This window comes from Suricata suricatta, chromosome 6 (genome assembly GCF_006229205.1).
Source record: "Suricata suricatta isolate VVHF042 chromosome 6, meerkat_22Aug2017_6uvM2_HiC, whole genome shotgun sequence".
Taxonomy (NCBI): domain Eukaryota; kingdom Metazoa; phylum Chordata; class Mammalia; order Carnivora; family Herpestidae; genus Suricata; species Suricata suricatta.
Window position 1 is genome coordinate 16,334,753 of NC_043705.1, and position 22,527 is coordinate 16,357,279.

Genomic DNA, 22,527 nt, shown 5'->3' on the forward strand with positions numbered 1-22,527 from the left:
AAATAAAAAACAGGAAAAAAAATTTTTAAAAAGAGCCTGAAGAAAAGTCACATTTCTTGTTCTCCCTCCTTTTGGAGTGAGCTTCGTGGGATTACTTGCAGCTTGCAGTGTCCTTTGAGGCACCCAGTCATGGTGTTTGCCCCATGGCTCTCTACAGGAGGCAAAGTGGAAAGCAGAGAGTGGGAGAATGCATCCTACTCCGTAGAGACCCTTCTGGAACTGTGAGAAAGGACTGCAGGCCAACAGAAAGTGCTGCTCAGGTTTGCTTTGAAAAGGCAAGGCCATCAGTAAAGCACCTTGAGGGGACTTGTTCTTAGGGGTAAAGGACACACAGATGGTATGGGCTGGGATGTACCCCCACCACTGTAACACTGTCATTGAGGGACACTGTGTGACCCGGGGAGACTTTGATTCACCTATTACGTCATCTCTGTTGTGTGTCAATTTCTCCCTCCTCTAAAAAGCTTCCTTTCGAAAGACCGAAGCCAGCAGTGGAGGAAGAGCTGGTGCCAGCCTGCTCAGCTGTCTGCGGGAGAAATCCCCAGGCTCCTGGGTGTGTTGGCCTGACCCCACCAAACAGTAAGCGCAGTCTTCCGAACTCTAAAATGTCTCTGGCACCAGGCTTCTGTTTAATGCTGATATCACAAGTACATCTGGAGGGTGCAAACCTACTTCCTGCCTCCCTGGGTTACAGTCACCGTCACCCGCCAGACATCAAAACAGACAGTAATTGCCCATCACCCCTGCCCCCCACCCTTTGAATTCAGAGAGAAGCTCCACACACATGGCGTGGATTCAGAGAGACAGAAGGCTCCCTCCGCTTCTCACCCACATCCCCGAGCGCTAGCCCAAGCAGCCCCCACAGCCAGCAGCCAGCAAGCTTAGTCACGTCGTTTCATGCGTGGTCTAACAAAGCCACTCTCCCTTGGCAGTTGCATAAATCACAAAACTGTCCTTCCTAAATTACTGTGTGTTTTTGCCGCCAGCCTAGAACTTTTCATTTGTAAAAATGAGTATACTCCCAGGCAGATTCTACCCAGCAAGTGTAACAGGTGATGGGATGTCGAATGGGGACTTTGTTGCCTTGGTGCCCTCACCCAGGACTCAAAGGATGACAAAGAGGTGTCATGCCTCCTTCGTTCTAAAGAGCATCCGAGACAATAAAGGCCCTGACGCCTCTCCTGGCCTTTGGAGGAGGTGACCATACAGGTTCAGCACGACCGTCATTTCAGCAGCCACCTCACACTGTGTTCAAACATGGTGGGCCGAGCAGTGGTCACTGACAAGTCTCAGGGTCTCCCCGTTGGGGAGGGCAAACGTGTCCCCCCCAGCCCAGGCCAAGGAAAGAGGAGTAAGTCAAAAGGAACCTCTCAAAGAGGTGGGTGGGCCTGCTCATCAGCAGCTCACTGTGGCTACTTGAGTAGTTACACAGGAATGAGAGAGAGGGGGAGGCCATGTGTGTGTATGTGTCAGAGAGAGAAAAGGGTTAGCAGCCTACATCATATTTTGTTGTGGCCACAATGTAGGAGACACCTAGAGAGGAAAAGAATGTGGCAGGAGGTCATTTCTACCAAGCCATTCTGGTGTCCAAGAGGCCAGGCCACCCGGTGAGGAGACTGCAGCCTTGAGAAGATGTGGGGTAGACTCCACCGTGGGAACTGATCTAGCTCCGGAAGCAGCTGAGCAGGAGGTATGAAAACGGCCTGAGTTAGGCAAGTCTTCTGGAACACAACACAGGGCATCAGGCAACTCCCCACACCACCTCTATCCACATCGCCTCTGGAAATCATTCGCACCTACGACCCAGGAGAAAGAGCAGTTAGCTGGAACCCTCTCCCAGGGCAGCAGAGACTAAAGATCTTGAACAGAGAAAGAGCAACAGACAAGACAGCACTCTACCTGCAGCTGCTCAGTTAGGGATATTTGCAGCCATGCTTCATCCTGGGTCTCAACTCTTTGGAGGAGTAACGATCTCAAAAAACAGGGAGGAGAGAGGTGAAAAAGGGGATCCCACGTCTCTCCCCATTCAAATCCCATAGGTGGAAACTTTGCTGAACAGGGAAAATGGGAGGAGATGAGATTTAAAACAGATGTGAGTTAACTTTCTTAAATGGGTTAAGAGGCACCTGGGTGGCTCCATCAGTTAAGGGGCCAACACTTGGCTTCCGCTCAGGTCATGATCGCGTGGGTTTGTGAGGTCAAGCCCCACATCAGTGAGGAGCCTGCTTGAGATTCTCTCTCTCTCTGTCCCTCCCCCACTTGTTCTCTCTCTCTCTCTCTCTCTCTCTCTCTCTCTCTCTCTCTCTCAATAAAAAAAAATACACCTGAAAAAAAAATGCAACAACATGGTTGGAACTGGAGGTATTACGCTAAGTGAAATAAGTCAGTCAGAGAAAGACAGAAATCATATGATGTCATTCATATGTAGAATTTGCAAAACTTAACAGATGACCGTATAGGAACAGAAGGAAATGTAAGTTACAAACAGAGAGGGAGGTAAACCGTAAGAGACTCTTAAATACAGAGAACAAACTGAGGGTTGATGCAGTTGCGGAGTTGGGGGTGACGGGCATTGGGGAGGGCACTTGTTGGGATGAGCACTGGGTGTTGTATGTAAGCAGTAGATCATGGGAATCTACTCCTGAAGCCAAGATGATGCTGTATGTTAGTTAAGTTGACAACAAAAATTTTTAAAAATAATACATAAATAAAATGGGTTAAATTGGGGATGCCTGGGTGGCTCGGTTGGTTGAGCTTCCAACTTTTGATCTTGGCTCAGGCCATGATCCCAGGCCCATGGGATGCATTAGGCTCTGTGCTAAGCATGGAGCCTGCTAGGGAATCTCTCCCTCTTTCTCTCTCTCTTTTTTTTTTTCTTTCTCTCTCTCCCTCTGCCCCCTTTCCCCAGCTGCACTCTCCCTCTCAAAATAAAATAAAATAAAATAAAATAAACACGTCAAATTGGACTGAACTAATATTCTAATAACTAGAAGTGATCAGAAAGTTGTAATCAAGCTGGCATTAAGGGCAGGAAGGACACTTAGTGGAACACAGTTGGAAGCAATAACTGGAGAAAAATGGAACCATTTCATATTTGTACTTTAACCCAGGCCCAAGTTCAGATTGTTGTACAAAACAGTAATTGAATAATAATAAAAGTAGTAATAATAATAATAATAATTAAATTCTATCGACCCTTCTGAGCTTCCCAGCAACAAGGTGGAGCGAAATTTTCATTAATTTTTAACACGGGAGAAAATATGAAGTTGGATAACTTGAACAATTGGATAATAGTGAGAGATCAGTTCATTTGACAGCTTGTGTTAAGCTCCCCCAGTGATTTCAAACCGGGGTGCACACATGAGCCCATGGAGCTGCGGCAGAAACTGGATGACACCAACTTGTACGCCCCGATGTAGAGCCGCGGTGTTAACCAATGGCTAAGAAATTAAAACATGGAGCTATACGAATATAGTATTTTGTATGACTTTAAAAGAAAAACAACACTTCACAGAAATTTCTTTCATACTACATCTTCACCCTCCACCCTCCCACAAACCCCATCTATATCAAAGCTGCTCTCCTGCTAAGGAGTCATTTATTGGACTTTTTAAAAAGCTCATCCCTTGCATTCTTGAGCCAGATTTATGTCACTATTCTCAGAGGTGAAAGGGAGAAAGATAATATCTAAGGGGAAGGAATGTCCTACTTCCACAAAGTGCTCCAAGGGTTTGGAGAAGATTAAATTTATTTTCCTAATTGTACATTGAAGTCATTGTTATTTCAATATGGTGAATCAAGCTCTTAGGAAAGCTGACTTGCACATTCTAATTACTCCAGATTTAAATAACTGGATGTTTAGCTGTGAGGTATACTTAGGTTCGTTGAGTGTGATAACAGAATGTTAGTGTACTCTATAAATTGTCACAAATGTGAACTGCTTTTTTATCATAAAATGATTCATGTCCCACACAAGAGTGGATTATAAGTTGATTATAAGAGTTGATTACAGTGATTTTTTAAAACTTTTGGCTAAAAATCTGCAAGGTCAACATTGGCTGGCTTATCCTAGCAATCGCTGGAAGTATGTAAGCTCCCAAAAATCAGGATAGCAAATTCCGGTAAATTTGAGAACATGTCTAATTTGTTCATTACCATATTCCCAGTGCTTAGAAGAGTGTCTTGAGTAAATTTATAGCAGAGGTCTCATAATTCTTGTTAAATAAATAAAGCAAAATTTACAGTGACGTTAGAACTGAATCTGCACCAGCAATAGACAGTAATAGAGATGTAATAGTTACGTATATGGAGGACAAAGGTGAATTCATAATTTGATGCAGATTAAGAAATGTAGCTACGAAACTGTCTTGTTCAGATTACAGGAGCCATACTCTCATAGATTAAGAAACACTTTGCTGTCCATTTGATTCTGGAAACTTTCTAACAAAATGAGAAGAAGTGATTTATTGCGCTAGAGGAGAAAAGAACGACTTTGGGAATTGAAGGTTAAAGTAAACAGATGATTTTGCAGGGATGTCAGGGATGAGAGTGGGTAGGTCGAGCTAGAGAAATATGATTATTATACAAGTGTCAAGAAGAGAAGAAGAAAAAATGGAAAAAATAAATATGTTTCATTAGTGTTCTAGTTGGCAGTGCCAGGAGGTCTGATAAACAGGAGGATTGCTTTATTAGGGAGAAAGAAGGATACTTAAAATAACAACAAAAAAATTTTAAATTAAACTTTTACAGAATTTAAAGAATTTTTTAAAGTTTTTATTTATTTATGCTACCAGCATGGAGTCTGATGTAGGGCTTGAACTCATGAACCGTGAGATCACGAACTGAGTCCAAAGCAAGAGTCAGACGCTCAGCTGACTAAGCCACCCAGGCACCCCATGGACTTTTACAGACTCTTGCAGAATTGAAACCTATGCTCATAGATACAAAGAGAAGTATCTTCCAAATATGTTTTCAAAAGTGTGTGTTTGTCAGCTGTCTCTAATAATTCTTACTTAAGTAACATTTGTATCATACCAAGGCATGTGATGTTACAGTTTTATCTACAATCCATCCAGGCGGTGTTTACTGACAGGCCAGTTTCTGTTATCTTCATCAAGGAATATGAACACCAAAATGATGCCTATTCAGCAGGGTAAGGAAAAAAAGACAATGTATTACTTGTTGGTTATTATTTTCTTGTTGGGAATGCTAACACTATTTTGATACATTGCATCCCAAATCCTTGTTGAAATTAACAACTCATTTTGTCAAGAGCACAAGTGCCCATGAAATACAATCTATTAAGTTCCACACCCCCTCTCCCCAGGGTCTAGAACAGTGCATAGCACACAATATAGACATTCAATGAATATTTGTTGCACAAATGAGCAAAATTATGATGGATTTTAGCCAACAGATGGGCTCTAAACCTAGCCTCGTGTGAAGTATGTGACTAACACCCTCTACCATAAATATATAAAAATGTTACACATTTTCTTGGAATATTCATTTCTTCAAAAGAAAATGCTACATTACTTTTTTCTATCTAGCCAGCGGCTTTCTACTTTTTCAAACTCTTAAACCTCAATTTGTAAATGTAGAGATCAAAAGTTTTCAAGGACCTTCTCCTATTTCTTAATTGGACCAAAATAGAACCATAAGGTGCCGTCAGATTCCCAGGGGTTTCTTTAAATTTCAAATATCCAGATTCACATCGCTGTCTCTCTTGGAAAATTTACCGCTGAACTCAGAGGGATTGAATAAATTGATCACATATCTACATTCTGGTTTTTTTTTTAATTAAAGTAAGCTTTTAAGTTTTAGGAAAAGTGATCAGATATTCCACTTTCTTTCCATTTGAAAAGCATCAAGTGGTATAACAGACATATTGCAAGGGACCCAATTATCCTCCTATCCAAATAGTTAATTTAACCACTTCTGAGACTAGTGCCTAGGGACAGCTCATCTTACACACCCAGTCAGGTTTCTTTTCTTCTTGTCCTTTCCCTAAAGCGTTTCTGCCTAGATCAATTAGCTTTCGCCCGACCCAGCTTGGTTCTCATGAGTATGGGTGCCTAATGTTTTCATTTTGATATGAAAAGGTGGAACTTCATAGCAGTTCCTTGTATTCATTAACTTGGAATCCATTTAAAAACAAACTGCATACTTCAGTCTGAGACTGATAGTGAGACAACATGATTCTATACATTCTTTTTTCTCCCACGCCTCTCAAATCAACGTTGGCTGTAATCAAAGATAATAATGTTTCCAGGTATGTTATTTATTTCGGCTACAACTTCACTCATTGAGATATTTTGTTCACAAGTCCTACCCCCTACCAAAAGTCTTCTTGTGTTAAAATGTTCTACATTTTTAGAAACAGAATCCCCAGATAGGCTCAGGTTCGCTGTATGGATCTCACTGGAGACTGCTTTCCATTCTAAAATCTCAAATATGAATCTCCACACACAAACAAAAAAATTGACTTAATTTAATACATTTTCCTTTAATTTAAGAGCTCTCTCTTTGAGCATCGTGGTTTCCTTTTCCCGATTTCTTGTGTCAGCAAAACAGAAATCAGTTTCAATCCAGATGATCAATACTCAGCTAGCCTGAATACTTTATTTCCTCTGCAGCCACATGTGATTAACATGTGTAGGGGTGTAGGAATCTAGCAAATTAAACACAGTAAATATGGAGGGGGGGTAGATGGCAAAGTGTCTGTGCTTCTGGAGTCTACAGCCTAGACACTGCTGAGTTTAATACAGAAAAAAGTAGAAACCTCAAAAAAAGCACCTTTGAAGGACAGAAGATTTCCCATCAAAAGGAACACAGTGTTTCCACAATTATTTTGGCACCTATATAATATTCAAAAACATATACTTTCAATGCAGGTACTTAGAAAAGAATCAAGTACATTGCCTGGCATCTGGGGGTTTTTGTGGTTGTTTTTTTCTTTGTTTGCTTTTTAATTATCTTTCCTTCCCATACATTTAAAGGTATTGATTTCTTCTACACACAAGTTACAGAACACAATATGAAATGAGGGGCGCCTGTGTGGCTCAGTCAGTTAAGTGTCGGACTTTGGCTCTTGGGTTCAAGCCTCACATCTGGCTCTGTGCTAACGGTCCAGAGCCTAGGGACTGCTTCCGATTCTGTGTTTCTCTCTCCCTCTGCCTCTCTCCTCTTGCGCTCTCTCTCTCTCTCTCTCTCTCTCTCTCAAAAAAATATGAAATGATTTTGCCAAAGAGGGGAAAGGTGGGAGTTTTCCCCCTAAGTTGTCCTGCTTTTAATTTTATAGTTAATTTGTTGTTTTTAAATATTGCAATAAATGTAAAGAAATGAATGAATGATTTGAAAAGGCATCATTTTAAAAAAAACATGAGTCTTATTTTTGTGATACTATAAATAGTTCTTGAAATCTCTCTTCAATGTAATAATTCTTCAACTTGATGATCTGATGCATGAATTATTCACAAAGAAATGTATCTTAATCACTTATCAGCACTGATATTTTAAGATTAGATCTCAAGGACATTATAGGTAAAACACAGCTTAAGCACAAATCCTATTATTGAGATTTGCTTCAAGATCATTGGCATTTTGTGATTGCTGAAAGCCCTCCTCTCTCATAACCAACCATATTATTATGCTGTATTTAATGGAAACTTTTAGTATTAATATTTAAGGTGCTATTTAAAAGGATTAACTTAAATCGATAGGTAAAGAGACCAAAGTGGCGTCCCTTTCCCTATTCATTCCAATCTATAAGGTGAAATCCAGTTCACACTAGAATCTTAAACCTATATTTTGAGGAATCCTTCAATATTATACATGCAGTATCAGTGTTAGGATGCTTCCAGCTGTGAGAAATAGAAAACCTTCCCCCAACTGGTTTACAGAATAAGGGAATGGTTGCAACTGGTGCGTTAGGCGCAGGGTTGGTGTTGGGGGAAATGCAGTCCCTGGGCTGGTTATTTGTGTTCTCTTCAAATAATCGTCTTCAAGAATCGTTCTGTTTTCAAAATCGGCTTCCTGCACTGGGGAGAGGCTGAAACTGTCCCGTGCTTTATAGGAGCACAAGATGGCTTTCAGAGAAGGAACTTGCCTCTTCCGGGGGCTTCCTCCCAAGGGTAAGGAAAGTTCTTTCCAAACAGCTAAGGTCTGCTCACTCACATTGGCCATTGTTCGTTTCTGAACAACTCTGTGACTGGGAGAGTGCCGCAGCCAACTTCCTTAGGCCCTATTCCTAAACCAGGGACTGTTGCAAGTGTTTGAGCTTACCCTTAAGCCGTCCAGGCCTAGCTCTGGGGCTGGAGAGGAAGTCATTTTTCTGTGAAACAGATGGGTGGAGAGAGGACAGAAAGTTCGGGCACACTGAGGAAGGGTGAAGGGGAATGCTCACAATGTTCAGCCTTCTCTTTTCCATATGCGATGTAGATCTAAATATTTAACAAAAGACAATAAAGTACTATAAAACAGTAATTATCAAAGTGGTGAGACATCAGAAGCACCTAGAAATTGTTTTATCCAAGTAAAATTATTTCCTATTCTGATTTGCATGTGTATAAGGCTCTCTTGCTTGCCTGGTGGAAAATTAGTTACCCTTAGGAGTCATGTTGGATCAGATGGATGATGGGGGTTAGAGAGATGGAGAACCATTGCCATGGAAAAAGTTGTATAATGTGAGAGGCCAAAATAAAAGGTCCACAAGAAATAAAATAATGTAACTGGTTATTGATATACTCTGTCTTGGTGCCTGCATCTTTTCACGTGCTATTTTGGTTTCACTAATCCTGTGATAAAAGCTATTAGTATTTTTTAACTTAATAGTATAATTATTTCTTTCTTCAAGGAAAAAAGACAGATTTCACCAACCTAGTGCTAAGAAATTCAGCCAAACCTGTTTTGTTTTGTTGACCCTGTGTCTCACCTAAGACCGTGTCTCTTGGTAGAAAATAGTTCAGAACTAACTACGGCATTTCTATCCCTTTCTCAGCAAAGAACAAAAGAAATTTCTAGAGGAGCCCTGGCCAGCTTCCCTGGTCACCTATAGATGGTAGAGACTTCCTCTTGGACACATTTGAATAGAATTGCTTTGTTTTGTTTTGTTTTGTTTTCACATGAGGTCCATTTTAAATTTAATAGTATTTTTATAATTTTAAACAAAAGAAAAATTAAATGTAGAAAATTGAAAACATGTAGAAACATGTAAAGAATAAAATTTAAAAATTCTTATAATCCCTCAGCTGAAGAACCACTTCTAACATTATGGTGTAGTTTTCCAGTTACATATGAATCAATTGTTTGTATACTGTCTATATCCGTATCTATAAATATATATATACACACACATAGTGCATTTACTTTTTTCCAAATACATAGTTTTATCCTTTTTTAAAAAGCATTTATTTTTTAGAAAGAGAAAGGGAGAGAGAGCACTAGCAGGGGAGGGGTCGGGGGGGAGGAGACAGAGGATCTGAAGTGAGCTCTGTGCTATCAGCCGGATGTGTGGTCTAAATCACAAACCTCAAGATCACGACCTAAGCCAAGGTCGGACACTTAACTGACTGAGCCATCCAGGCACCCCTGTATAGTGCTTTTAAAAAGTAGTACGTTAAGGGAGCCTGGGTGGCTCAGTCAGTTGAGCATCTGACCCTAGATTTCACTTCAGGTCATAATCTCAGGGCCATGGGCTCCAGCCCCACATCGGGCTCTGCACTGAGCATGGAGCCTGCTTAAGATTCTCTCTCTCTCCATCTGCCTTTTCCCTGCTTGCTCTCTTTCTCTCTCTCTCTGAAATAAAATTTAAAAAAATAAAATAAGTAATACTTTACCAGAAATGCTGTTCTGGAAACTGTTTGCTTTGTTTAATATACATTTCCACCATGGATTAGAAATTCTTCTAAAACCATCACACGAATAAGAGTATTTAACCAATCCCAATTGGGTGAAATATCTTAGTCTTGCAAATAAAACATATTATGAAGCTAGAACATCTCAAACAAACACAAAACAAACTCGTTTTTTGAGCTACCCAAGTCCTAAAATTAGTGTCAAATCAGAAAACCAATCAAGGACCGAAACCACACATTGTAAAACAAAAGTGCGTCAAAGAGAGAGAACAAGGCTGGAAAAGAATTATGAATCAAAGACACTCTGGGATCTCCTGGAAGTTTCAGGTCCAAGCCAGAAACGCTTTGTCTACATGTGCGTGCACTAAACTTCTATGATTAGCTGCTCCTTTCCCAAGATGAGGGCCTTACTGATATCAACGTTGAGATGAAGGGAAAGGGAAAGGTTCCAGGGATGGAGGCCCAGCCCTGTGCGTAGAGGTCTGACCCAATCCTGGATATGGCATTTGGTAGCGAACACACGAGGAAGGCCGCTCTGTCTCCTCCCAGCCTGAGGTGGAGAAACGTGTCCCTCAGGAAGTCGGACCCCGGACACATCCCACAATACTGACATGGGGGTGCAGGTTGGATCTAGAAGTGCCCTTGCTCTGACGAGCGTCCTTCCTGGCCAGCTCAGATACTAGGGGACCGTTGTAAAGATCCGTTGTAAACCTGTCTTCACGATGTTTCCATTATGTGCCTGTCATGAGTATGATCAATAATATTTTTCTTTCCATGGACTTGCTTTTTTTTAATAGTTTATTGTCACATTGGTTCCATATAACACCCAGTGCTCTTCCCCACAAGTGCCCCCCACCATGACCATCACCCCCTTCTCCTTTCCCCCTCCCCCTTCAGTATTCAAGAGTCTTTCATGATTTGCCTCCCTCTTTCTCCCTCTCTTCCCCAGCTTCCCCTCCCCATGAACTCACTTTCTTTTTTTAACTTAAACACTCTGTGTGAAGTAAAAAAATATATATCATGAATTTAAGTGGAAAACAGAATCGCCGCAAACGGAATGGTGGGTGACCTCATGGATTCAATGAAAATAAACACGCAACAAAAATAGTACTTCGTGAGGGGTGGATGCTGTTGTTTGCCAAAGGCTCTTCAGCCTGAGGCCTGATTTCTGTTTGTTTAGGAAAAGGGAGGGGAAGGGGAAGGCTATGGGTAGGGAGGAATCAGCAAGTGTTAAAAAAACATTACTAGCAAGCTCAGACTGCTTGTGACTTCCTCCATCTGCAGGGGATTTCAGTCACTTTCACTATGTCATTCAACATTATTTATGTCACCTAGCTTCATGTCCCGGGGTGGACACCCCTCTCTAGAAACATGGTGCTGGAGAAACCGCCCCTCCTCTGTAGAGGGGTAGGGGAATGTCCCAGCTGCACCTGAGGCCAACCTTGGGAGGTGCTAGGATTTGAGGGGTTACCATAAAACCACACTCTGTCACGGGATGATGGGTTGGATGGGGAATGCTCTCATCTCTGGTGAACGCCCCTATTATGACCTGCAATCTGCCCTCACCCCGCCTACCCCCAAATTCATATGTTAAAGCCCCAACTCCCCAAACCTCAGAATGTGACTGTATTTGGAGACAGGGCTTATAAGGAGGTAACTGAGTTAAAATGGGGTCATTATGGGGGGCCCTAATCCAATATAACTGGAGTCCTTGTAAGAAGAGGAAATTAGGACACACACACACACACACACACACACACACACACACAGGGACACACACAGGGACACGGACACACAGACACATACACACAGATGGTCTGTGAGGACACTGAGACAACAGCCTCTCACCAGCCAGGAAAAAGGCCCCAGATGAAACCAGCCGTATCGACACCTTCATCTTAGACCTCTCCCCTCCAGGACCTTGAGAAAAGAAGCTGCCGTTTTTCAAGCACCTAGTCTATGGTACTTTGTTACCAGCCCTAGCTGACTAATACATCATCCAAGAGGGACAAATTTTTTTAACTGTATTTATTAATTTTGGCGGGGGGGGGGTAGGAGGAGGGAGGGGAAGAAAGAAAGGAGAGAGAGAGAGAGTCCCAAACAGGCTCCATGTCATCAGCACTGAGCCCGACATGGGGCTTGAACTCATGAAACTGTGAGATCATGACCTGGGCAGAAATCAAGAGTCAGGCGCTTAACTGAAAGAGCCACTCAGGCATCCCCAAGTGTAACGAAGTTTAGAAGAGATTTTGTACAACTACATTGACTTGTTTCTTGAAATATTACAAAGGTACTAATGCCTGGCGCACATGTGGAGTTGGTTCTCTGGGGGGTAATGGGCATTTTGAAGGCTACTAATGCAAACGACATGTTGAGAGACGTCCAATAATGCACACACAAGGTGTCTGTTCAAGTGAAGTGTTTAAAAGCAATTCTGTGTATTGTTGATGTCATGGGTTGTGCATTCAAGGGAGGAAACAGTCTTAAGTTAAAATAGAGCCATAAGGCTGAGTGACAGTGTTCTCAGAGGTGTGGCCCTTGCCCCGAGAGGCAATTGGAATTTATCCCAAAATAAGGCCCCCACAAAATAATCCATAAATGAGATAGTGATTGTCTCTATCAACTGATAGCCATCTGTTCTGGTGTACCAATTTGAAAAGCCTGACTGTCCACCAGGTGTCTGAGACCCAGTCTGGCCACTTCGGGGGAAAGCTCGACTCCTGAGGCTGGCAGCAAGCCTCCGATACGGAATGTGGGTCACTTCCGTCTAGTTTTTTTGGGGTTGATGGGGGGAGCCAGATGATAGCTTTGCCAGTAACACAAAGGAAAGATTTTTCTGTATTTTGTTCCTGCAGCCTGCTTGAGAACAGAAATGGGACAGGATAGGAGAAAATCCATGAGAGGCTTCTGCGTGAGCTCGATGACCCAGGGACGTTAGGGAGGAGCACCGGACCCAGCGAAGCCACAGCCCCAAGAGGCATATACACCAGTGCTACTACGCTTCACACAGATGTGATTATTTAGCCATTTGACTTAAATGTTTTGTTTTTGTCTCTCCTGCTAATCCCCATTGAGATCAAAGGATTTTTTTAGTTGGCTACTATATCCTCAGCATCAAGCAGGGTGCTTGACCCATAGGCTCAATAAGTACTACTTGCCATTGGGCAAGTTACTTAATCTTAAATCACAGTCTCTTTATCTGTAAAATGGCTGTAATCATACCTACTTCATAGTGTCTTTTTAAAATTTTTTTAAATTATTTTATTATTTTTTAATTTTTTAATTTTTATTATTTATTTGAGAGAGAGAGAGAGAGCGAGCAGGGGCGGGACAGAGAGAGAAGAGACACAGAATCTGAGGCAGGCTCCAGGCTCTGAGCTGTCAGCACAACCTGATGTGGACCTCGAACTCACAAATCATGAGATCATGACCTGAGCCGAAGTCAGACACTTAATGACTGGGCCACTCAGGTGCCCCTTTTAAAAATTTTTTAATGTTTATTTTTGAGAGAGAGACAGAGGGTGAACAGGGGAGGGACAGAGAGAGAAAGAGACACAGATTCTGAAGTAAGCTCCGGGCTCTGAGTTGTCAGCACAGAGCCTGATACAGGGCTCAAACTCATGCACTGCAAGATCATGACCTGAGCTGAAGTCAGATGCTTAACTGACTGAACCATCCAAGTGCCCTGTAGTGTTGTTTTAAGGATTCAGTATAGCACAGCACCTGGCAGTTAAATGCCTAATAAATAGAATATCATAAATATTCTAAGATAACAGAAGAACCAAATCTGTTTGTTTAATTGACACAGAGTGGACTGTATGGACAAAAGTAGATCATGCAAATTATTGGTTTTATTTTTTTTTCTGTGTGCCCTGTAGAGTCTTATTTTTTAAACTTCTGGGGTGCCTGGATGGGTCAGCTAGTTAGGCGTCCGACATCGGTTTAGGACATGGAGTTTGAGCTGCACTTTGGGCTTTCTGCTGGCAGCACGGAGCCCACTTCGGATTCTCTGTTCCCCTCTCTCTCTGTGCCCTTCCCCCACTTGTGCGCACAATCTCTCTCTCTCTGTCTCTGCCCCTCTCTCTCTTAAAAATAAATAAATACTGGGTGGCTCAGTGGGTTAAGCATCCAACTTCAGTTCAGGTCATGATCTCACAGTTCATGATTTCAAGACCCATGTCAGGCTCGGTGCTGACAGCTCAGAGCCTGGAGCCTGCTTCAGACTCTGTGTCTCCCTTTTTCTCTACCCCTCCCTGCTTGTGCTCTCTCTCTCTCCCTCAAAAATAAATAAACGTTGAAAATTTAAAAACAAATAAATAAATATATAAATAAATGTTAAAAAAAACTAAAAAAAAATCCTGACAACCAAAACATGTTTGAAAATATAATATTATACTGCAGTAGTTATAAGAATTGGTCTATTTTTTTATTTTAGAATTTTGGTGTTCAAATCTAGTCAACATATTTTATTTCATTTATAATTAATGCATAATTCAATATATGTAGACAATTACATATATTTCTTGAAAATAGTCTATTATAGCTTAAAATGTCCTTAAATGTTTTTAAGATTATCCTGCATTTAATGGAGCATTCCACATCTTTACCCATTAATAAATGTTCATAAAGAATAATAATGTTAATGTAAATCACTATGAAAAACTCAGATTATAACTGGTTTATATATGCATCTAAATGAATCACATTTGTAACGAAAAGAAATGCATGCATTCAACGTCTTTCAAGTGCCTGCTATTTAGAAGGGAGTGTGGGCGTGTGGGTGTATATTTCAGGAACAGAAGAAGACACTCTCCCGGCCTCTGAAGATAAAGGGTTGTGGGTAAAAAGGGAGACTCACAAAACTGGAAATTCCAGTTTCGCTTTAGAGATATGTCTACTGACAGCCTTTCATGGAAGAGCAAAGAGCTAACAGTTTTCCATTTTGATTGTTATTTTTGCAGGAAAAATAAAGGTTTTTAAGTCATGTATTGTTACCTAGGAACCAAACTGTTATAAACTGTTGTGTTTATATGCTTGATTATTTATCATGTCGGGAACTAAATTTGATTTTCCACCATGGTAGGGAAAGCATATGTACATGCACATGTGTGTGTACACACACACACTCGTGTAACACACACAGAATATGTACTGACCTATTTTGAGTGGCGATTCACTGTACTCCATGAAAATTATTATATGTGTCTTTATTCAATTATTTTGAAACAGACCATGTCTTGCAGGATTCTTTAGTGGAGTTTATAGTATCTTTAAGGCACAATTATAAGTAAATTATGTCATACAACTGTAGATACTTTTAGCTTATTTGCCCAAAGCATCGCAAAAGCCATCTATAAATAAATACTCATATGTGCTATGAGGGAATACAAGAAAATTATGAGATAAATCCCCACCCACAAGGAAATAAGATATCCTTGTAAAATCAGTAGTGACCATAAGAACAAGACAGGATTTTGTACATTTATGCAAATTGCAATTTATTGTGGTTTTTATACAGACATTTGGCACCTTCCCCCATCCTTTCTCTAAAAGACGGCGTTAAGGAAGAAGAAAACCACATCTGTATTTTTCATCTTGCATGACTTGTGTCTTGACCACGTGAATCATCCTGTGCCTTTCCAGGATCACTCTTGGAATGCGTATTGTGTCAAAGCCTCATACAGTGAGTGAATAAGTCATTCTTCTCACGGGGCAGGGGGGAGAGCAGAGAGGCGTCCTCTCTCCTGGAGATACGGTCTGAGAAATTCTGTTGCAGATGTTTCTTGACGACCGGCAATTAAAGCCCAAGTCTCTCCTTGCTGGTTCTGTACAGGAAATCTGCATACGTGCATTAGAGACCATAGAGGTTATACTTCTTTCTATTTTTCCGTCTATGGTCTACAAGCCTGGACGGGTGGTTTCTAAGGCTCAGAGAGAATAAGAAAAGCTTTCATCCGCCTCTGCCTTCTTTAGAGCCCCTGGAATAACGCAGAACCTCGAGACGTCTGTGAGCCGATGTCTGAATTTACCATGTTCCTCAGGAAAGAGCGGAAAAGCATTAATTGAGGGTGGCTTGCTCTCCGGACACGATGTGATCCCCCTAATTAAAGTATAAGTAGGGACACAGGTGGCTACGTGATTTTCACCACCGCGGCACGCTCTTGTCCTCAGTCACTTCTTGAGATACAGGTTCTTTGGTGTAAATGAGACAGAGGGTAGCTGTTGCATAGTATCATTTTAGAGAGCAATACAAGAACTCGCAGGGACCTAGGCTGAAAGCACGCGTGTGCAGACCTAGATTAGTTCTGTGTTCTTTGGAGCGCCTTGACTTTCACTGCCAGTGACTAACCGAGTGCCTTAGATAATGACTATCAGAAATTATCTTTCAAAACTGTCATGTGGATTCTCTCCTGACAGTAGAAAACAAAGCCTTTTAAAACATTTTGTCCTAGCAACGTGCTTTTTTCTTTTTCTTTTTTTTTTTCCCTAGGCAGAATTCTAGCAGTTTGCCTGGACATTTAGGGATAACATTTTACATCTGAAGCTTTCAAACTGCAATGTAGGAAAAGCAGCTCCTTTAGAAATTCACCTGGGTGGCTCAGTCTGTTAACAGGCTTCCAACTCTTGATTTCAGCTCAGATCATGATCTCATGGTTGTGAGATCAACCCCAGAATCAGGCAGGCTCTGCCCTGCGTGTGGAGTCTGCTTGAGATTTTCTCTCTCTCTCTCTCTCTCTCTCTCTCTCTCTCTCTCTCTCTCTCTCTCTCTCTCTCTCAGCCTGCTTCAGATTCTGTGTCTCCCTCTCTCTCTGACCCTCCCCCCCACTCTCTCTCAAAAATAAACATTAAAAAATTTTTAAGTAATAAAAAAGATTTATAGAACAAATTATGATGTAGTCATACATCAGAATGCTATGCATTTCTAAAAAAAGTGATGAATTGCATCTGCATTTGCCATGGAAAAATGCACAGAACGTAATGCCGATTTTAAAAACCGGATTACCACACAACCTATATAGTATTATCCTAATCTCATAAGCCCATGTATTGAGAGACACCTGGAAGTATGTTACTTAAACGATAATAGTGACTATCTCTAGGTGCTGAAATCTGGTATGGTTTTTGTCATATTCTAAACATTTAATATGATTTACTTTTATATTTTGAACAAAAATGCAGGTGACTTCTCCTCATTTTCAAGTAAAACCCTTTTCTTATTAATGGTACAATGATAGTTTTCAAAATGTGGAAAACACCCAAGTCCCTCACACTCTGTAAGGGCGCATGCGTTTTATAATTACACAGTATTTTTAGAAAAACAGAGTGAGTCTTTTATGTCTGAAGCTTTGTCTGAGAGTAACCAGTAAAACAGGTGTGCTAGGTGGAGTCGACCATCTGTTTCTCTTCATAGAGATTTTTTTAAGAGGATGGAAAGGATTTAAAATATATCCTCATTGACTGAAAAGCTAGAAGAAGAAAGTTAATACCTTTCCTACAATACAGCATTACCTTCTTTTATTTTTTTTTCAGTGAACATGTATTTAAAAACAATCAACAATACTGTTCAGAGTTTTGCAAAAGCAGGCTTTGTCTCAGGCCAGAGTGTCAAAGTTTACTTGCCAAAGGATGTTAATTAATAGCTGAGGTTAAGGTGAAAATAGCTATAAACGACTAAGTTCTTTCCAGAAAGTTCCACATGTGATTAAAGTTTTGTTTTGTACTAGAAAGATATGGGGGTCTCTTGAGTCAGGCAGAGAAAATCTCTTTGTTTTCCCTGCCTTATCTTCCAACCAGTGCCTAAAAACACAAGCAGGGGCACCTGGGTGGCTTAGTCAGTTAAGCATCCGACTTTGGCTCAGGTCATGATCTTGTGGTTTGTGAGTTTGAGCCCCGTGTCCACCTCTGTGCTGACAGCTCAGATCCTGAGCTTCAGATTGTGTGGCTCCCTCTTACTGCCCCTCCACCGCTCACTCTCTGTCTCTCTGTCTCTCTCTCAAAAATAAACAATAAAAAAACTTCATAGCAGGTAAGAGTTCATAAAGATATTATTTTAAAGTTTTTTGCTTTTTTTTTTTTTTTTTTGGAGAGACAGAGACAGTGCAAGCAGGGGAGGGTCAGAGAGAGAGGGAGACACAGAATCTGAAGCAAGCTCCAGGCTCTGAGCTAGCTGTCAACACAGAGCCCAACGCAGGGCTTGAACCCACAAACCATGAGATCATGACCTGAGCTGAAGCCGGACACTCAACCGACAGAGCCACCCAGGTGCCCCTATTTTTGCTTTTTAAAAGGGCTGCACAATAGCTCTCTTATTTAATTTTTTTTAAGTTTATTTATTTATCTTGAGATCGAGAGAATGCAAGTGGGGAAGGGGCAAAGAGAGGGAGACACAGAAATCTGGGACTCAAACCCATGAACTATGGACTTTAGTTGGGGCACCTGGGTGGCTCAGTCAGTTAAACAGCCAACTTCAGCTCAGGTCCTGATTTCATAGTTTATGAGTTCAAGCCCTGCATCGGGCTCTGTGCTGACAGCTCCGAGCCTGGCTCCTGCTTCAGATTCTGTGTCTCCTCTCTCTGCCCTCCCCCACTCATTTTCTCTCTGTCTCTCTCTCTCTTTTTTCTTTTTTTTTCTTTTTGTTAATTAATTTTTGAGAGACCGAGACAGTGAGAGCAGGGGAGGGTCAGAGAGAGACGGAGATACAGAATCTGAAGCAGGCTTCAGGCTCTGAGCTGTCAGCACAGAGCCTGATGCGGGGCTTGAACCCATGAACCATGAGATCATGACCTGAGCTGAAGTCGGACGCTTAACTGACTGAGCCACCCAGGCGCCCCCATCTCTCTCTCTCTCAAAAATAAACATTTAAAAAGATTTTTTAAAACTACGGACTTTAGTAAATAATGACATATCAATACTGGCTCACCAAATGTACAACACTAATGCCTGATTCTAATAATTGGGGAAACTGTGGAGGTAGGGGGCAAGGAGAAAGAGTATTTGTGAATTCTTTGTACTTTCCATTCCAATTTTCTGCAACCCTGTAATTTCTCTAAAACATAAAGTCTTTTAATGAAAAATAAAGCCATTAATGGCCTTTATGTGAACATTTGGATCCATCGTCATGTCCTGAAAGAGCTCTTAGAGGCTCTACAAGACCTGGGCTGTGGCTCTGTGTCCCGTAGCACACAGCCTGCTGTGTGAATGGCAGAATAAGAGCTTCATTGGGTGGGGGCGCCTGGGTGGGTCAGTCGGTTAAGCGCCTGCTTCAGCTCAGGTCATGATCTCACGGTCTGTGGATTCAAGTGTTGAGCTCTGTGCTGACAGCTCAGAGCCTGGAGCCTGCTTCCGATTCTGTGTCTCCCTCTCTCTCTGTCCCAGATCCACTTGTTCTCTTTCTCAAAAATAAACATTAAAAAAAAAAAAAAACTTCAGCACTGAATTACTTTAACAATACCTTAGTCACCATCTGTTGTACTCATCTCAGAGATTTCCAAGGATGACAAAGGTGACTTGGAAGTTCTGCAGTGGACAGCACTACCTCTGGGTAACTGTATAGTTTGAACAGGCAGAGCATATACTGTTTTTGCAATTTTACATTTTATGTTTTTGAAACGACTTGGCTAGAACCTGCAGTAGCCATGAGAACGCGCCACTCAGACCCCGTGCTGCAGCGTGCATGGTTGATGGACAGCCCAGCATTCTGGGTCCACATCAGGACACCACCTGAGGACAGAGTTCCCCTGGGCCGCTCCCGGCCAGTGGCTAAGCACAGAGGACTTAGCAGGGCACACTTATTGCTGCTGGGCACGGGGCTCATCTACAAGACACTTTCCACTCGAGGAAAGGCACCTTGGGGAGGCACCTGGGGGCTAAGTAGATTGAGCATCCGACTTCAGCTCAGGTAACAACCTCACAGTTTGTGAGTTTGACCCCGAGTCAGGGTCTGTGCTGATGGCTCAGAATCTGGAGCCTGCTTTGGATTCTGTCTGCCCCTTCCCCCAACATGTGCGCACTTGCTCGTGCTCTCTCTCTCTCGCTCTCTCTCTCAAAATAAGTAAACATTTAAAAAATTTTAAAAAAAAGTCTCGCCGTTGGGAGAGCCAAAACTCACTGAGACCCCAACAGTCTGAAATTTCTTTTCCATTATCTTTCCTTCATGTGATGCAGGGGTTAGACCTGCATTGTGGTCTGATGTCTCCTTCAGCCTCTTCCTATTTCCTTTTATCTTTCACAAATAAACTTCCTACTTGTCTAATTCTATCTTGGCATCTGCTTCACAGAGGACCTGAAGTTGTTATGCCCAAGTTTCCAATATCGCCCCAAAATTGATTTTTAATTCAGTTTCCAATATCGCCTCAATTGATTTTTAACTAAGCAAAACTGGTATCTTTCAACCATTTTAACAACCTTCTGGAATTTACTCTAGTTCTCCAATGGGATTTGGCTCATGCGGTGCCTCTGGGGCGTGCACCAGGATCACCTGGGGAGCATGTTTATACAGAAACTCCTGGGCTTTTCTAAAATTGTGAATTCACTAGATCTTGGTCAGAGTCCTAGAAGCTGCAGTTCTAATAAATTTCCTGCCGACGCCAGAGATGGTGGCCCAGGCACTTCTCTTTGAGAACCAAAGGATGCAGAGACTACAGCTAATTCTGTGTGTTTAGAGCGTAAAGTGAAGCCACTCCAAACTATCTGCGAGTGGAAAACACAACTCATGAAACGAGTTATTTTGTTGCCTGTAAATGTGTGACAGAGAAGGTAGAGAAACAACGAGGTCCGGCCCACGTTCAAAGGTTGTGTTTTCAATGAAATTAAGTTACTAGAAAGTGACGGTGGCATAAAAAGTCAAAACCTGATTAGGCGAATTGCAATCTGTCTGAAGAAAAAAGCCATCCACAGAGAGAAAGGGGTCTGGACAGATTCCGGAAAAGAAAAAGCCTTCAAAGTAACATCGGTAGTTATTCAGCATTTGCAGAAGAGAGAGGTCTTGACTAATTGGTGTGAATGAATAGTCAATCTGGAATAGGACCTAAAGTGGTCGTGTGTCTATCAGACCCCACCGCACTAACCCTCGAGAACACCTAAGTCCCTCTCCTAACTAACCTCTCCTTTCCAGCAAACTCCTGATCTGCTTGGAAATATTTCTTGTAAAATAATGAACAAATCAGCATTATGGACTATATCTCAGACTCACAGGAGTTTTGTCAGTCCCTAAGTTGTATCAACTCTATAAACCCAGATAATAGAGAATTTCTGCAATTGCTCCTACTGGTGTCTGTTTACTGGCTTGGTCAATCAGAATTTACACACCCACCTGTAGGTCATCTCCAACTATACATCCTGAAAAATCATCCGCTTTAAACACATGCAATTTTTTCATTACCTACAAAAACTCCAGGGAAGAGAACACTATTTTTGCAATGTGAGTATTGTCAAGAGCTGTGAAGGCTCTGAGATTTTTACTCTACTCGCTGCCTCGCAAGTTAGCCTGTCACAGTCTCATGGACGCTGGCAGAAAACGCGAGGGCCCTGGGTCAGAGATGAAGGACGGCGATAGCAGTAGTCAGGGTGTCAGCATTTCTGTGCTGGTTCACTGAGCCCCATCGCCCACAGGACAACGTGAAGAGGGACAGGTGACAGGTGCAACACACAGGTGGCTGTGTTACGGGAGAAAAACCCTGACGGAGAGAGCCAGAATCTTTTAGACGGGCAGTAAGCACGCTCTGGCGGGAGGGGTTATCTTTGTCACACACCTGCCCCTTGCTCCCGAGGCTGATACTATCCGTATTTTCTGGGCTGCTAGCAAACCCTCTCTTTGCTCCAAAAGGCAACAGTTTATTCTCCAAACTGTATGAACATCTTAGAGATTGTCCAGAACAAAAGGTAGTACCTTGCTTATAAGATGTGCAGAAATGTGAAAGACCTACAGAGGATTGTCTCGTCAAGTGTATTTAACAAAATTCTTGAGTCCTGAAAGCATTAGCTAATAGATGAATGGTTTTCTTGCGGGAATCCTGTCCATCCCTGATGCTATTCATATAAATTAGAGCTGGGTAAAACTTATTAGCCAGGCTAGCCTACTTTGAGATAAAGGCAGATTTGTTTTAATACGTAATATAAAATGGCAGAATATATATATGTATTTTTTTCTAGTCATGCCCTTTCAAATATCAAGAGGAAAAACCGTGATATTTCTAACATCCTCATCATCGTAAGCTTTCATAATGATTATCTGGATTCTGTTTCTCTTGCCTTTAGAACGGTTAGGAAATATTCCAGTTCTGACTTTACCCAGTAGGACGACTCACTAGTGTAGAGCCACTCCCGATTCTTGGACATTTTGAAAGGTTAGTAAATGTTACACTGTTTCATTATTACTATTGTGGTTCCAGTTTTCTTCTCCCTTCTGCTTTTGTTTATGTCAGGCTACAAAATACTTGCAATGCCCCCTTGATAACTCAGACCAGACATAATGTCTCCTACCAGAGATGTGAGAGGGCAGTGGAAAAGAAAATCTCTATTGTGTCTTTATGCTAATTGGAACATAGGGTTTCCTTTTCTTTCTCTCCATGAGATGTCGAAAATGGTCAGCTTATCTTGTTTAATTTTTTTTTTTAGAAAAAAGCAGTTCATATTTTACACAGAACAAGTATAAATCTTTAAAATACAGTGCGTA